Raw genomic sequence first — 13,743 nt, forward strand, 5'->3', positions numbered from 1 at the left:
ATAAATACTCAATATTTAGCAAAAAAACTTTGTTAATCATGTAAATCGCTAAAATAACCTACTTATCGAACGCAAATTGTAGTAAATTTGAGTGAAAGTTGCCAATTTCTGCCTTCTTTTCGAACTGACCAGACGACAATTTAGCAGTATAACCATACGGCGTGAGTAGCGATCTCATAAATTTATATTTTTATTGATAAATTCGGTATTTAAACATACATTTTTATAAATTGATAAGAAAAATAACTTATTTTAATCTAGTGCTATATAAATATAACTTTTATTATATAAGTTTTACCATTAAAACTAATAGACTTTGTTTTAAAATTCGCCTAAGAACCTCGGTTACCATGGTAACCGGTTACGTAATCTTCAGGGCAGTGACGTCATTCATTCATAAATTTCATTCCCTAAATGATGTCAAGATAAAGTTTTATAGGACGACTCGAGAAATCATCCCCAAAAGTATCTAAGTTTGAGGTCAAATCTAACTTTATATTAACTTATTACTTATGAATAATTAACTAATTCAGTTAGCAATCCTGCATTGCCTATTTAATGATCGATAAAACGATTCGTCATGTTTTACTTTAAAATCTGCGTCAGGTTTCAAAGTTCATCTGTCTGTTTGTTTTACCAGACATTCATAGGAAAATACCTTTTTTATTTCTTAGTTTTAATCAAAATACTTCAACAATGATAGCTTTTTGCAGAAATAAAAATATAAATAAACTTTTTTTCTTTTATTTCGTAACCTATTTAAATATATTTTTTAGTAATCAGTCAAAGCTTAGACAATAGTTATATACTGTTCGAAGCCAAAAGTAGAATAGTTGCTTAACAATCTTTTTAAAACTAATTTTTTTGGGCAATTTTATTGAAAACAAAGAATAATATTTAGGACCAGAGAAAACAGAATAGGTTTTTTAATCTATATCTTATATCAAATAGTTGAAATTCGTCGTTATTTACGTAAAATCGAAGGTTGAATGTTTATGCAAACAAGCAAAGCTATCAGTTAGTATTATTTGTTCTTTTTGTTTTTTTTTTTTTTAGTTATTTCAGCTGTCAATAAATAATAAAAATAACTAAACAGCGCAGGCCCCGTAAATTTCGTAGATCAGGCAAGCATAAAGTTAATTGCGAAGATAATAACTTTTAAACATATGTTGAATGTGATATTGAACATAAATATTAAGTATAGTATTAAATACATTTAAAATACTTGCGAAAATAATTCAAACACGAGAATAATGGGAATTACGAAGAATACGAATCTGAAATATAATACCACGCATATGATGTAGAATATGAATCTTAAATATAATGATATATAATTATAGTATTTTAATGAACATAATTCAATGACATTTCATAAATTATATTACGATTTCACATATTTTTTTACGTTTTTATTTTAGGCTCGTTATCGCTCACGTCAGACTGTAAACACACCAATGGCCGCCACGTGTTGGAACCTGTCCCTTCGTGATAACCGAGTTATTTCTCCGCCTCTGTCGTCTTATTTCGTCATATAACGATCGTAAGTCTCGCCTGTTACGTCGTTATTTCATTTAGACTTATCTTAAAGCGTCGCGTAGACGTAACTTGTGCGGAACAATGCCATAAACACCTGTAAAATATCAGGTGCCGTATCACCTGTGGGGTATTCCCTTAGAGGTGTCCGAGGTATTTGAGGGTGACCTGACCCATCCATTATCCAGGGAGGGCTATTTGTGGGTATTTAGTTATTTAATATCAGATATGTTAAATAACAATCTTTTAGTCAGCAAGCCTTTTCCATGTTCATTGTTATTTCTTGGGCCCAAGGTTTTTAGCAGAGCCCCATGGCTGTCTTGGTTTAAGGGAACTATTTTAAGGTGAGCTGGTTTTTTATTCTGTCCCAGAAGAGCCCGTAATATTTTAGTCTTTTTATTTATGCATTTATTAATTTTACATGGTATTTAGGTGTTACTGTCTTGGTTTAAGGAATTATTTGGGTGTTGCTGTCTCAAGTTTAGTAAATCTTGAGAAATCCGCTGCATCTACAGTAGTTATCTTAAAATTTCTGATGGCTAGTGTTAGTGAGCACTGTTATTAGGTTTTGGCAGTGATCCAGTTACTCATACAGCCCAGAGTTTTCATGTGAGTGGAATTGAAGGCCTTCTATTTAGTCAGTGACCCATCACCTTCAACTTGAGGTCAGTTTATCCAGAACAAATTCACCACTGTTCCATAGATATTCCTGTGAGCAGCTCCTTAGAGAGGTTTGACTGAATGCACATCCAGTTCTGTGACCTCCATGTACAAGTCAGGCTTTAGCCAGTGCTTTGGAACTTCTAGCTTTTCTGGTCATTCCACAGGAAAATTATGTTCTGTATTTATCATGGATTTTTTGTGTTTTCATGTTACAGTTGTGTGTCTTGAGGCCTAAGAGTTTTTACAACTTATCCATTAAGCTTCTTGTCCTTTTCCTTGTGGTAGGAGAAGAACATTAACTTTGATTGTATGGAATGCATTAGAATCTCCATCCTTTTGGTATTTATTAAGTTGTAATTTGGTAAGATATACAGTGAACTACTTTGTATCTGTAATGAGAAGTTTCGGACCAGTTCGAAGATATTGTACAGCTTCAGTCTTTTGCCAAGCTGAGTGGTTTAATTCATTTTTTGGTATACTGTATCTGTAGACCTGTACAAATCCAGAAATATCTCAGCTGGGGAGGTTTTTACTCAAATATCAATTATTCACGCCGCTTGGGTATTCTGATCTAACTAGACACTCAGGTAGAAATAGAGAGTTTGTAGGACCTTGTATATGTTTTAAGGTGTCACTGGTTTTTCTGCTTTGGTGACATGTTTGGTGAACTTCATTTTGACGTGATATTTTCCTTTCAGAAATGAGAGGAAGGGTCCCATAGTTGTGTTCCTCACTGGTCCAGTACTTATGGTACTTGTCACTTGTATCCCCAGACAGGTTTAAATGTAGTGCATGAAACAGTGTGTTTGTTGTGGAAGTTCCTTGTTGTGGCAGGTCCCAAAATTTTGTTGTAATCTGGTATCTTTAATAAATGACTAATCCTTCAGGTTGTAATCTGAGCTCATTGGAATGTTCCAGTCCCTGGTTCTTATTCATTAGGACCTAATAGTAACATCTCAATTTTAACAGACACTTTGGTGGTCTGTCTTTCTGATAAGTAAAAAATTTATCCTTTTGAAAAGTAACAAAAACCCTATAATATCAGCTGGTAAAATTTTTAGTATTTTCCAGAGATCTTAGTTCTGTTGGAATCTCTTGATGTAACTCCACACAGTTCCTAACCTAAGGCATTTAAGCTGCTAAATAGGTGTGTTGGTAAACTTTATGTGCCTTCTTTTGTATTTTGTCCTTGGTATTGTTCAGTTGATGGAAAGTTGAATCAAAAAGGGCTTTAAGAGTTCATTTATGCGTATGTGAAAATTTGTAACATTTGAAATTCAGTAACATAACAAAAAATAATCATAATATATCAACTGGTAAATACAGATGAAGTCTGCTAAGTTTAGGGATCCATTAACTTGAGGTGTTATGTAATTTTATGTTTCTGCATCTGAGTTTTCTACTGCACTACTGTCCATGTGGCTTGTGGTATTCGAGAATAGTTCTGTTGGAATCTCTTGATGCAGACGAGGTCCACAGAATACTGTAGCAACTTATATGACACTGCAAAAAATTTTTAACCTGAGATAATTTAGACATACAGTGATTGATTGTAATGGTATGAATACTTCAGTTGATTAACCTATTCTTAAATTGATTGTTATTCTTAAATTATGTATATGTGTTGATGAATGTCATGATGAAGTTCTGAATGATGTTTTTATCTCCTCAGATCAAAAGAATATTGAAGAGTGCCACATGGATATTTGAGGCTGCCCTGTACACCATTTGAGGCTCTTGTGATGTGAAATCATGTGACAGGTTTAGAGTTAATATCACGTAAGTCATAATTTCAATGCTTTTGTTTTTGGGTGTTGTTTACAGGCCTTAGTGTTGGTGGGCACAGCTTGTATGTGCTTTAGGTCACCTGGTAACACAGCGTAAGAACAAAAATAAACATGTAAATATGTTGAAGTATTTTGAAGTACATATTTTGAATTGGTATGGCTACATAGGAGTTGAGTATCTCAGTGTTTTTGGTTTAGAAGCTCACTGAATTGAACTACAGTAATAATATTAGTGTTTACACTGCTGTCATTGATATGACCACTCTTCCTACAAGTACTGCACTGGTACTAAGCAAATACATTACTGTATATCAGTTTTTCTGCCTCCTGTGTGTATTTAAACATAATGTTATATTTGTATTGACTGCTAAGGTGTTCTGAGTTTATTCCTGCTTGAACCATTGGCAACACAACAGCGATGCTGACTCACCAATATTGCTTGGAAGAACTTCTGAGGTTTCATGAGTTGTGAGGACTTTTCAGTCCTGATTGGTATAGATTGGTGCAACTGGATTGCATTGCATGGAAGTACATGAAAGGCATTACAGTGTATGATTATTGGTGTGTATGAAGAATGTGTCCTGACCTATAAAAGCTGCTGCTAAAAAATTTTATGTTCATTGGTGGGTTTGAGCTCACACATTTTGGATGATCAACCCTGCTGAGTGTGTGAATTCAGTACCTATGTAAAAACTGTCCAGTTGTATTTTTGTTTGTAATCAGATATCAGAGTGTTCTCATTTTGTTATTTAAAATTCTGAGGTCTAATTTTATTTTTTTGTATTCACCACATACAGTTTGTGGTTTAGAGGAGTGTAAGATAGTTTTTGAGAGTGTTTTCAAGTTCTTGTAGCTGAATGAGAGTATATATTTGCTTCCCTGGTGTACATTGGCTGTTTATGGTTCTAGCCAGTCTGTTGTTCTTTTGTGATGACTGTTTGGAGTTCTTTAATACTTGTTTTCAAAATCGTCCTTTTGGTGGGGAGTGTGATATGAGAGGCATTGATATTTGGGTATTGTCTCACTTTTCATTCCCAGTGTTGGAATATCTGTCTCACTTTTCATTGCCAGTGTTGGAATATCCCAAGAGTTTGCAGGGCTTTTGCTAGAAGCAGGAGTGCAAATTGAGATCTTGTTTGCGGGATGAAAATGATGTTGGTCAGTACTTGTCTCATGTTAGGTCGATAGGTCGCCTGTTTGTTTCCTGAATATGTATTTGGTAGGTACGAAAGTTGCAAGTATCATCTTCCCTTCACATCATTGTCACTTTTTGAGTCTTTGATAGCTTACTTAGTCTCCACGTATTCATAGTATGTTATTCAAAATTATTAAATCTGGTCTTGTTCATAGTGTAATAATGTATATTCTTCAAAATGATATTTAATCTTGTCTTATTCAAACTGATTAAAATGATTAAATCTATTCATAGTATATTCTTCAAAACGATTGAATCTCGCATATATTATTGATTAAAATACATTGAATTCTGTTCTAGAAGACTCCACTTTGCATTGGCTTTTCACTTAGGGGATTAATTTTAGGAAGATCAATTTTTCCATCATGGCTTAAAAAATTCTGACAAGTCCATTGTATCATAATGTTATTTCACAGGCTTCTCTAATGGCTGGTGTTACTGAGCTTTGTTAGTAGTCCTTAGTAGCAGTTTGCATGCATTAGTAGCCTTGTCCTGTGAGTAATTAAATGTCTGCTTTCTAGTTGGTTCCCGTAGGAGATTGCAGTGCACCGCATTGGTTCCCGTGTTTCAGGGCCATTACTGCCATTACTGTAAGGTTCTTTGCAGCATCCCTTCAGCCCCTAGCTGCAACCCCTTTCATTCCTATTACTCTTTCATTCCACCTGTATTCATAATCTCTTTCTTCCATCTTACTGTCCACCCTCTCTAACAATTGTTCCATAGTGCAACTGTGAGGTTTTCCTCCTGTTACACCTTTCAAACCTTCCTACTGTCAATTTCCCTTTCAGCACTGAATGATCTCATAGGTCCCAGCGCTTGGCCTTTGGCCTAAATTCTGTATTCCAATCCTAAAGGCCTTTTACATAACTTCAAACCGGTTCAGTTAAAGTCCACTATTTTCTTATGGTATGTTCTCTGAGACTTGACTTTTTTCTCCATTATTTCTTACTGCATTTCAACCAGGCTGTTCTAATGAAACAGAAATTCTCTAGTCACCACTGAAATAAATTTTTACTCTATTATAACATGGTCCAGTTTTAATGTGGAAAGATGATTTGTTCTTTATTGGATAGGGGTTATGGTATGCTGACAACATTACTATATACTCTTGTCCTGTATTTTTATTCAGCAATACCCTGTTTGCATTTTAGCCTCAGTGACAGTAATTTAATTTCTCCTTCCTAGACTGTGGAATTCAGTTTCAGTAACCATTAAAAGAGATTTCCCCTTTTGGCAAATGAGACTGATTTTGACCTGGTGTGCATGAAAAATGAAATTCTGTGTCAGAATCTTCAGAAATGAAATTTGTGTGCTGTCAAAAGGTTTTAAAAGTGTAATGGCCCTTTTCAGGGTAAGAACAATATTAGATGGCTAAGACTTTGATTTAGTGGTCCAGCATGAAATCATTAGCTGAAGGTTTTCCATCCATCAAAACCTTTCACACCGTTGGACTGTGGAACAGTTTCCCTGAGGATGTTGTGCAATTAGAACTTCAAAAGTTTAAGTGAAGCTATTATGGGAGAGTGCTAAAACAAATCGTGTGTTGTATTTCACTAATTAAATTTCTTTGTTGCATTGCTTATGTTATTATCATTTTTTCCCATTTCCTGATAACTGATATCCTCTTTCTGTAATTCCTCTCAAATGTTTTACTCTTTGGAAACATTTGACTTTCAGTCAATGCCCTGGGGTCAGGACTTTCAAGTTCCTTATTACTCATTGGTTTATCATTGAATAATAATAATAATAATAATAATAATAATTAATTTAATTATAATAATTAATAATCATAATATAACTAACTTGCATCAGCTTATTTAGTTTTGATTTTGAGACTGAATATTAAACTTTGTTTTTTTAGGATGCAAAACTGTGGTAGCTGTTTGACCTCACCATGCACCTGATCAAAAACAAAACAGTCGATATTGAGGCTTCACCAGTTTTAGTTGAATAAAGGAATTTTCATTGCCAGACTTTGAAAATGTTTTTATGTACCTTATGGTGTGCCCAGTTGAACCTTCCAGTTTTTCAACACAATGTATACTAAATTTCAACAGGAACACATTTCCACACATATATGCAATCTTGTATGTAAGAATTCAAAATGTTAATTTTTCATATTCTTCCTACTGTAATTTGAATTATGCACTGAATGTCTCAGTTTGTCCCAGTAAATGGGCACTGATGAAATTTTAACAGTTGATCTTCATTAACTGCTTACATATATCATAAACAATTATTTATAATTTCTTCTTTTGAAAGTATTCAGAGTATGCCTCTTGGCTTTGCAGGGTATGCCTTTTTCTTCTTTTTTTTCCAGGAGTTGTAATGCAATAAAAATGTCAGGACAGGTCATTTTGTCCATATTTCATTTGTAACAAAAAAAAATATTTTTTTATTGATTTTGAAAAAGATTTATTTGTAAGCATGCTTATTGTGTTGGGTAATGTTTTGAGGCAAATGTCTGTATTGTATTTCATGGGATGTGTAATGTACATTGTTTTCTCATACCATAATGTTATTTTGTAGATGCTTTCTAGTGAGAATTAGTAATTTAACAGATTTGTGGACTGTGTTGTTGACAGCCTTTTCCTTTGAATCATACAAGTGATACTTCTGGTGGTTTTATTTGTGTCTCATTAGTGTGTTTTTGTCTCCCTGTTTAAAAAATGCCTTTTCATAAAGGAGGGCACAGATTGTGTGCTAAAATGCTGAAAAGGGTGACATGGGAAGATGGCTACAGCTCTGTTAGTGGTTCAGGCATGAAAGCGTTATGGGGAGGGGACTTGGGTGAACCTCATTCACACCGCTGGACTCCACAAAGCAGGAGAGGTTAGTTGTGCAAATTGTGAACTGTTTCAAAGATCATTTGTTTCTGGAGCATGTGCCCTAAAACTCTTGCATTTTATGGTTTATTTTTGTGTTGTTACTTTTTATCTGAGTTTGACAAATAAGTTCTTGATTATAGTTGGTGTTGGAGGAGATATTGCATGGCGCTGTCAAAAGTTTTTGCATGAGATCTACGTTGGAATTCTTCAAGCATGCCACTGTTGTTTTATTTTGAAATATCAGACTGAAGTGCTTATTCATTCAACTTGTCATTTTACTTCCAAGTGAAAGTAGGCAGGACTTTCTCTTAAGTCCTTCAGCTGGTCACCAAAAGATTCATCCTGGATGATTAGATAAAGTATGAGTACAACCAACATTTGTTTTTGAGAAAATGTAAACCCTTGGCCACTCATATTAGGCATATTTGTTTTGAGAATGAAAGTTAATCCAGGAAACTTAACTGGTCACTTCTGCCATCATATTCCTTTGTACTTTTGTCCTTTTCTCCAGAAGTGCAAAGGAATTCTCATCATGAGAGATTCATCACAGACCTTTCTTCTAACTGGCTTAAGGTATTTTAAGTATCTTGATTCATTCAACTCATTAGGTAACTGTGAATCACTTGCAAGAACAGAGCTTTTGCTCTGGGCCTGAAATCAACATTTTGTTCATGAGACTTACCTGCCAGATATATATATAGCTGTATTCTCCGAAGGTCCGACAGAATTTCAAATTTCGCGGCACACGCAGTGGCCGGTCAGGTGGTTAGTACCCATTCCCGCCGCTGGGAGGCGGGTATCAGGAACCATTCCCATTTTCTATTCAGATTTTCTCTGTCGCCGGACTGTCAACACCTGTTGTCAGTTCCTCCGCCTTTTGGATTTCGAATTTTGTTGTCACTTTGGTATTTTGGTTGTTTTTTGGTATTCGACTGGATCTGTGACTTGGCATACGCTCTTTGTGGACCGTTTTTGATTTTGCTTTTGACTTTTCTTATAATTAAGATGTCTTACCTCTAGCTATCGAGTCTGTAGCTTGGGTGAATGTAAGGTGAGGCTATCGAAGACTTTGATAGTTCCTCACTCTTTATGTATGATATGTAAGGGTGTTCAATGCTCTATGATAATCGGTAATGAATGTGTTGGGATTGTCTGAGGGTGAGTGGAAGAAATATGAAGCCTATATGCTTAAATTGGAGCGTGATAGGCTGAGGAAATCTTCCTCCTAGAGTGCATCCTTAGTTGGACAGTCAGGGTTTTCTCCTACTAGTAACCCTGTAGTAAATTTATTACTAACCCTGTAGTTTGTTGCTGCAGAGTGTAATTCCCTGGCTCTCTGTGGAGTCAATGTAGTGCTCTTGAAACTAAAGTGAATGCAATTCAAACGCATAGTGTTAGTGCTAGTGCCCTTGTAGTGTTGTGGAGGGGGCGTCAGATCGGCCCTATAATGCCTCTAGGCCTGGACCTCTGTCGAACTCCCAGGACCAGGGAGGGGGCATGTCGAAAGCCGCATGAGGGTTACGGGGCTTCCCACCGATCTGGCGTCCCTTCGGCAGGTCCTGATGACGCTACCCAGGCTGCCAGGGATCGTGCTCAGGCACGCATCCTGAAGGATTGCTTCTCGTCCTCCGACACGTCCTCCCCGCCAAGGGTTTGGAGCTCTCAGTTGGACTCTTGCCCTCTTAAGAGAAGCTTAGAGGAGAGGACGCAGTGCTTTCAGCCCTCTTCCTCTGACGTTTGTACTCTTCCCCGAAAGTTGCGTGGATATTCCTCTGCAGAAGAGAATAAAGTGTTTTTCGAATGATCACTCTACTCGACCCCTGTCGCGCTAAGGCAAGGGCTTTCAGAGCTTCTTCCCCTGTGGAAGGAAGTGTACGTCTCTCGCCCCCTTTCCCTTCTCTCAGGTTCAGCCCTTCTCCCGAGAGAGTGGCTTCTCCAACGGTAAGATTTTGTTGGGTTTGCAACAACAGCTGGATGCTCTCATGAACCTTTCAAGATTCGTATCTGCCTGTTAAGAGTCTTGTACAGACTTTCACCTTCGTCTCCCGCTTCGGGAACGATACAGAGCGTCTGTCGTCTAGAGAGAGTGTTTAGTGGCTTCTCTTTCGTCTTCCCCGAGTTGAGGTGTTGGCCTTTTCTCTTGTCTCGCGCCAGGTGCGCGTCTTGCTCTTCGTGCGCTTCTCACGCTTCACGCGCTCCTCACCTTGACTCTCGGCGTGCTGCGCTGCCATGACGCTTCGTGCGCCACAGTGCTCTCTTCTGTGTACTTGCCACGGAGCCTCTCGCACGTCACGTTGGTCATGACGCCCCGCGCTCTCTTGCCGTATAGCTTCAAGTCTTGTGTTGACACCGCTCCAGTTGTTCATCATGTCGCACAACTACCCTCTTCAACATCTGATGTCCTTCTTAATTTAGCCAGTACTTGCTTCGGCAGTACATATACTAAATTGGAACGATACAGAGAAGATTAGCATGGCTCTTGCGCAAGTGATGACAACGCTAATCGTGAAGCGTTCCACATTTTTTGTGTTTACTATACGTACTCTAGTTGACGACTTCTTCGTTCGCGGTGTTCCCGCTGTATCGGCGAATCGGAACTACTTTCACCACTCACTCAAGACCCTCCAGCTGCGGAAGAACATCCTCTTTCGTCACAGCCTTTGTATGAAGAGAAACTTCTTTCGTCTTCTTCTTCCTCTGATTATCAGACTCTGGCTTTTTCTTAAGGATCTGTTTCCTGAGACTTTTCAACCTTCGGCTCCTCTCTCTCCACCTTCGCAGTTGTCTTTGTCTTAAGGGCGTTTGATCTCTTGTCGGAAATAAAATTTTCTGGGATATTTTATATATGGCATCATACATATCCTGACTATCTTCTCAGAAAGTTTTATTTAAAAGTTCGCATCAGTTAGAAGTTATAAAAAAACAAAATCAGTAAATTACATTTTTCATAGTGTAATCTTACTTTTTCATAATTGTATTATATTATGATTGTTGTAATAATATTATATAATTGTAGTGGTATATTATATTATGCATTATATTATAATGTAATGATATTGTCAGTATATCGGTGGTAATTTCCTTTTAGCTATGAAATAATATCTAATGCGATCTCTTGTGGCAACCCTGTGGACATAGTACGCATCAGCGAAAAGACAGGAATGCCGCAGGGCAGTCAGTGGCAGTCAGTCAGTAGCAGCTCAGAGCTCAGAGCTGACTGAAGTAAAACGTCACGCTGGCCAACCTCAGCCGTGTTTTGACACTCGCTTCATTTAGCTTCATTTAGCGAAGTTATATTACTTTGCAGGTCTATTTTTGGCTTTTCATTATGTCATAAAAACATCAAACTGTGTAACGGCAAGCAAATAAATACAGAGAAGCAAAAATATCGTTTTTCTCAAAACTAAAGTTATCGACATTCAAACTGCATCTCCTTCATAACGCTTGCACCGATCTCAGATACTAAACGAAGCTAAATGTTTGCATAACAAAGGGGCTTCCATGGGAAGTCTTGGTCACAGACCCGCACCACGAGAAAGAGTTTTTTTCCCCGTAGGAATGTCACTTCCAAGAGAGGTAGTCAAGTGACTCCCTTCATCTCCAGACTCCCTTTGCAACCAGGCTTCATTTTGCACAAGCCTGGAAAGAGTGAGGGGCAGACGTTTGGTCCCTCCTACTGTTAGAGAGAGGTTACTTGATTCCCTTCCTGTCTCTTTTTTTTTTTTTTTTCCCAACTGCCTTCCTGTCAAACAGAAAATTGTTTGACCTGCTCGAACAGATGTTCGAGCGGAGAGCAGTGGAACAGATCTTGGACTCAGTGTTCCCCGGGCATTTTACTTGATTGTTTCTGGTCCCGAAACTTTCAGTAGGCTGGAGACCCGTCTTGGACGTCAACAGGTCGAACAACTTGGTCCGGAAGGAAAAGTTCAAGATGGAGACCTCTTGCAGTCAATACTAGGAGCCCTTCATCCCTTGGTCCCAGGATGGTATCTTTGGATCTCCAAGATACTTATCTTCACGCCCCAATTCATCCACGTTCGGTGAAGTATCTCAGGTTGTCTTGAAGGGACTTGACGTACCAGTTCAGGGCTCTCTGCTTTGGACTCTGCACAACGGCCATACCACGTTGAAAACACCGCTTCTCGTCCGATCAGCGAAGTTAAGCAACGTTGGGTCTGGTCAGTACTTGGATGGTTGACCGCCTGGGAACCCAGATGCTGTTGGCGTCACATTTTGCTCCGAGGGTGTTTACACGTCTCATGAAAAACGTTGCGATGCAGTTGCATCTGTCGCACGTCAGGATCTCACTCTACTTGGACGACTGGTTGATTCGAGCGTCGTCGAAGCGAAGGTATCTGGAGGACCTTCAGTTGACTCTGCAACTCGTGAAGTCCCTGGGACTTCTGGTCTGTGGAGAAGTCGCAGCTGATCCCCTCACTGTCCATTGTGTCTGGGAATTCAGCTCTATTCAGCGGCTTTTTAGCGTCTCCGTCGCAAGAACGGCAACTTCTATGTACGAAAAAGTTTCGGCCTTCTTGGAAAAGGAAACATGCTAGGTGAAGGAAGGAATGAGTCTGCTGGGGACCATTTCATCGCTGGAGAAGTTTGTTTTCTGGGGAGTCTGCATCTCAGGCCTCTTCAGTTCTTTTTGTTGGAGAACTGACAAAGCAAGGAAGACTTGAAAGAGGAATTGAGAATTCTTCCTTATAAAGAGGATCTGTGGTGGTGGCTCGATCCAACGGAATGTGCAGAAAGGGATCTCCTCAAGCTTCTGAACCCCAACCTAGTGTTGTTTTTCCGACGGGTCGTCAACAGGTTGGGGGCAACACTGAGGGAGAGAAAGTGTTAGGAACCTGGAGAGAGGAACAGGTGTCCTGGCACATCGACTTCAAAGATTTGGCGGCTATCTTTTAGCTCGCCAATTCTTCGAGGTCCAAGTTTGCAATCGTGTAGTTCTAGCAAACTCGGACAATACTTGTTCCCTGTTCAGCCTTGCAAGAGAGATTATTCTTTGAGCCTATGCTCGCAACATTTCGATTCTCACAAGTTTTGTGGCAGAGGTCGAAAATGTTCGAGCAGACCTGCTCTGTTGGCGCCATCAACTCCTGCCGAAGGAATGGACCCTTCATCAGGAGGTTTGCCAAGATTTTTGGAAATTTTGGGGTCGCCATCTTGTGGATATTTTCACGACCTCAAGAACAGCGAGGCTCCCTGTAAAGCTCATCTGTACTCGACCCTGGGGCAGTTGTAGATATTGCTCTTCCTGGGATTGGACCCAATAGATGTTTGCATCTTTTCCCCGTTCTAAATTCTGGGAGAAGTCATACGCAAGTTCTGCGGCCTCTCAAGGGACGAGGATGACTCTCATCCCCATGTTTTGGCCTTCAACCACTGGTTCTCAGAGTTTCTCTTCTGGTTGGTAGACGTTCCTGAGGACCCTTCCTGAGAGCAGACCTGCTCATACAAACCCACTTCACGAGATATATTTACTGAATCTCCCCGCTCTGAACCTGACTGCTTTCAGACTATCTCTTGGTCAGAGCTGAAGGGGTTTTTCTGGGTGAGGTGGCACGGGCCATCGCTAGAGCCAGTAGTTCTTCATCTAAAGGATATATCTAGCGAAGTGAGCAACCTTCAAAGGTTGGTGTAGAAAGAAGGGCTTTCCTCTTCCTCTATCACTGTGAGCCAGGTTGCATTTTCTCCTTTACTTAAGAGAAAAACTCGATATAGCAGT

At 38.9% G+C, this 13,743-nt stretch overlaps 1 long non-coding RNA gene and 2 other non-coding genes across 3 annotated transcripts in view; all 3 read left to right on the forward strand.

Annotated features, from left to right (window-relative positions):
* LOC136851993 (uncharacterized) overlaps positions 1-13,743 on the forward strand; it is a 31,108-nt gene that overhangs the window by 4,951 nt on the left and 12,414 nt on the right. Inside the window, exons 2-3 of the long non-coding RNA XR_010857038.1 lie at positions 1,422-1,543; positions 3,872-3,978. This is a non-coding gene — a long non-coding RNA (uncharacterized lncRNA). The remainder of the gene's footprint in view (positions 1-1,421; positions 1,544-3,871; positions 3,979-13,743) is intronic.
* LOC136852046 (U6 spliceosomal RNA) lies at positions 10,428-10,534 on the forward strand. The gene has a single exon (XR_010857067.1). It is a non-coding gene; the product is annotated as a U6 spliceosomal RNA (small nuclear RNA).
* On the forward strand, positions 12,118-12,235 carry LOC136852051 (5S ribosomal RNA). Its single transcript, XR_010857071.1, has one exon. It is a non-coding gene; the product is annotated as a 5S ribosomal RNA (ribosomal RNA).

Source organism: Macrobrachium rosenbergii, chromosome 24 (assembly GCF_040412425.1).
Source record: "Macrobrachium rosenbergii isolate ZJJX-2024 chromosome 24, ASM4041242v1, whole genome shotgun sequence".
Lineage (NCBI taxonomy): Eukaryota > Metazoa > Arthropoda > Malacostraca > Decapoda > Palaemonidae > Macrobrachium > Macrobrachium rosenbergii.